Source organism: Olea europaea, chromosome 23, assembly GCF_002742605.1.
Source record: "Olea europaea var. sylvestris chromosome 23, O_europaea_v1, whole genome shotgun sequence".
Taxonomy (NCBI): Eukaryota; Viridiplantae; Streptophyta; class Magnoliopsida; order Lamiales; family Oleaceae; genus Olea; species Olea europaea.
Window position 1 is genome coordinate 2,685,532 of NC_036259.1, and position 4,356 is coordinate 2,689,887.

Consider the following 4,356-nt stretch of genomic DNA (forward strand, 5'->3'; position numbering starts at 1 on the left):
TTTTTCTCTTTTCTTTCCCCCTTGAGGATAGATAGTGATTAATTTTGTATTGTATTTAAAGTTGAAAGGGGAAATTAAATTTTCGGTCGGCTAAAAATGTTGACTTACAGTTAGCTTTTCGTTATGATTATAACAAACAAATTACGTTTAATAATTGTATTTGAGTGATTACAGAAGTTATGACAAACCCACAAAAGGATGCTTCTAGAGCTTTCACAAATTAAACAAAGTAGAAGCCGAACTACATATCAAGACAATGAGCAGTTCATCAAGTCAAACAAAGATGAGATTAGGAGAATTTAGACTTAGATACATTGATCTCAAATGTTAAGGTAAAAACACTTGAGTATTTGGCAATTACATCATTTGAAGCTCAAGAAAAGTTTTTTCACACAACAAACACGATTTTTGCATAAATAATTTTCTTAAGGGATGAACCTATTATATGCTTTAAGAATTGTCGAAAAGTTTTAAAAACATGTTAGAAACATCCTTCATTATATTAAATTTCTTTTAAAATATTAAAAGAAAGGAAAATTTCTAAGTACCGGACACAAATTGGCCCAGAGGACACATTTGGTCTCTTGTGGACGTGTCCTGTAATACTAGCGTACGTCCGGTATAGCGAGTTTATCCAACGGTCAAGAAATTGAAAGTTTTGACATCTGAAAAAGAAACGGTTATTTGACCATCCGGTAAGATAGCGAACGTATGTTAGCCTCATCCGGTAAGACAAAACTTTTGACGATTTTGCTGCTATAAATACCAGATCATGTTAAATTCATAGTTTGAAGATGCTGAATCTATGTACATGTTGATCACTTTCTATAGTTCAAATAATCCTTTCGGACCCTCTTTTCTAGTCATTTCTTTTTACAAGATTTCATTTTTGTTTTAAGGTAAATGGGATGTCGGAACTTAGAATTTGAAATTACAAAAATCTACATTATAAAAAATAATTAATTATTGTTTTATGCTCTGATACTTTGCTATGATGAATCAAATGTGTTATACAGGTATAAACCCTAATATTCCCTTAAAACAGCCTCAAGCATTGGCTTTTCTAATAGAAATTTGATAGGATACTGTCGTGTCAGCACCCTCCTGGCCAAGTTTTGTTTTGTTTTGTTCTTGTTTTTTTTATTATTTTTAATCTTTCAATGGAAAACCACCAAGTGTTTATTCTGTAAAATTTCTATTGATTTTTTCTGTACTTGTAGCGTTGTTGTTTTGTCCTTGTTTTTTATTATTATTTTTAATCTTTCAATTCTTTCATATACACAATTTTAACAAGTAATGAATTTTACAAATGCTTACAATTATCATTAGCTTAATAATATTCACACTATTAGATCTAAAAAGATACGAAAAATTATAAAGAACTTATGTTGAGAGACAAGGGTGACTGTGAATGCTCAAATATAAATACGCCACATGACACATGTTGAATACTAGTATATTGTATATAAAAATGACTAAAATCGAACTTTTAAATTTATTAAGGTAAAAAGTTCAGTATTTTCGAATTTCGTCAAAATGACTCAAACATAAATAGATTTTGCAATTCTCCCAATCCTTTTATTCAATTATCTAAGAATTAGATCACTTGCTATTGAGATCAATTCTGTAAAACCATTAAAGTTGATGAGAGAACCTTAGTTCAAGGAAAGTTTTTTTTTTTTTAATAATAAAAAATAACAATGAAATGAGGTAAATAGGCAGGAAGCAAACATGGAAACCAACCTGAACAAAAGAAGTGGCAATTCCGTCCGATCAAATCTCAACAGCAAAGAAAGAACGATGACTTCTTTTGGCCGGCATCGAGCATAAAGATGGCAATTAAATGCAGCGAACTTTTCGACCCTATTTAATTTCCAGTGTTTCTAATGTGTCTTGTAACATTACCATGAAAATCTTATGTACTATTCTTCTCTCAACAAGCTGTATTTGCAGGAACATTGAAGCTTATTTTTTCCTTTATACAAAACCCTTTCCCTGTTGTATTATTCTTCTCTCAGCAAGCTGTATTTGCAGCAGTATATACTGGATCCTTTTTCCTTTTATTGTCCATGTTGAAATAAGAAGAAAACTCTTTATTTTATATTCCGATTTCCTTAATTCTCTGGTTATAATGGGATAATCTGGTGTGGAGTAACCCATTTGTTCCTCTTCTAGAGGCCCATTTAACATATCTTTTGAAAAATAAAGAAGTTGCTTTTGGATTTATATGAATTATTTTCTTGAAATGCTTTATTATAAGAGCTTTTAAAAGAAGTTGACATACAGTGACTTTTCAAAAAGCTTTTCTATGAAAAGTAGAAGTAGAGTCTTGCCAGACAAGCTTAAAATATATAGTGAAGTACTCGGCTTTGATGTGAGCTGCTTAAAACCCGACTTGTGCCTAGCACTACTGATGTTAGAAGCATCATTCATATTATTGTGGTCAAATTCAAATAAGTATAATGCAGCCCATTATGATTCTTGGTGTAGATGTGGACACTATAAGAAGGGTGGTAATAATAATTATAATTATAGAAGAAAATAGTAGAACAACTGCAAACAATGACTCTCTACATTGGAATTTTGACTTCCCTAGCAAGTTGATAAATTACATTGAATAAGCTGCAATCAGCTTGACCAAAGTTATTGAGTTTGTTTTTTAATCTATAGATTTAGATAGGTCCAATAAATCCAACCACCACCAACTAGAAATTGTTTAAACTTTGAAAGTGCCTTAGGCTACATTTGGCTCACTGAATTTGAATTAAATAACATAACATAATAAGAAAAGAAAATATGGTTTTAATGGCTACCGTTAGTTTAATAAATTATAATTACGTGTTATAATTTATTACTTTGAAGATGCTGAATCTATGTACATGTATCACTTTCCGTAGTTCAAATAATCCTTTCGGACCCTCTTTTCTAGTCATTTCTTTTTGCAAGATTTCATTTTTGTTTTAAGGTAAATGGGATGTCGGAACTTAGAATTTGAAATTACAAAAATCTACATTATAAAAAATAATTTATTATTGTTTTATGCTCTGATACTTTGCTATGATGAATCAAATGTGTTATACAGGTATAAACCCTAATATTCCCTTGCAAAAAGCCTCAAGCACTGACTTTTCTCATAGAAATTTGACAGGGTGCTGTCATGTCAGCACCCTCCTGGCTAGGTTTTGTTTTTTTTTTTTTTTGTTTTTGTTTTTTATTATTTATTATTATTTTTAATCTTTCAATGGAAAACCACCAAGTGTTTATTCTGTAAAATTTTTATTGATTTTTTCTGTACTTGTAGCGTTGTTGTTTTCCCTTTTCTTGTTCAGTAATGTCTAGTCTATCTTAACATGTCATATGTTTCTCTTTTATTTGTTTAGTAAATTGTGCAAGAGTTTTTACAACTGGTTAGCTTGCCAAATATGTGGAGGAGAACCCGGGGTGTGCGAGGGGGTGTTGATGAGTGATGCTATTAATTATCATTGCTGTTAAACATTAATTTAGGTGACAACTACACAGAATTAAATAATGGATTCATCTGAATGCAAAATCATATGACTCATTTAGTGCCTGTTTGTCATTCTTTATAATTTTAAATTGTTTGTGAGAATTAAAGAGAGATATTATTGATCTTAACTACTCAATCATTACTCTATATCTATCTTTTCAACTCATTTACATTAGAAAAACTTTCGATTGATTCAACCTTTAAAAATCATTCTATTCTAAAAATCATTCTATTCCTTAAAGTTTTTCTAATCTAACACTTGATCTTCAATTATTTCTATCTACTAAATTGTTATCCATCTTCTCTTATTGTACTCAACTTATATATCATTCATTACAACAGAAGTCTCTATTTGTAAACTCTTTATTTTCAAAATTGTGGGTCGAGTCTCAACATTGTAAAAGGATCGGTGCTCCTTGGTTGTATGTCACCTGAACCATTGTAAGAAGGTTATATTGCACCATATGTCAATCAATATAGTGAAAAAGGCCTTGCTCGTGACAGAGAACTTGGTAACGGGGGACGTAGATCATTGTATTGGATCGAACCTCCATAATGAATCGTTTAACTTCTCAAGCCTTTTACTTATCTTTTCTTTCATTTATTACTTGTGATTTCATCTTAGTATTTGCTCTTTTTCATATTTAAGAACTTTTGATTAATTGCTACATTCAAGTAAGCATTAGTGTATACCTAGAATTACTTTTCGAAAAAGTTGCTATAATTAATTCACTCCCCCTCTTGGTTAGCTGGTCTTGGGTTTTCAAAAAATATGCATGATGCCGTGATTTCTCCCCCACAAAAGTCTCCCTCCCGAAATCGAAGGAAAAAAGAGAAGAAAAGAAAAC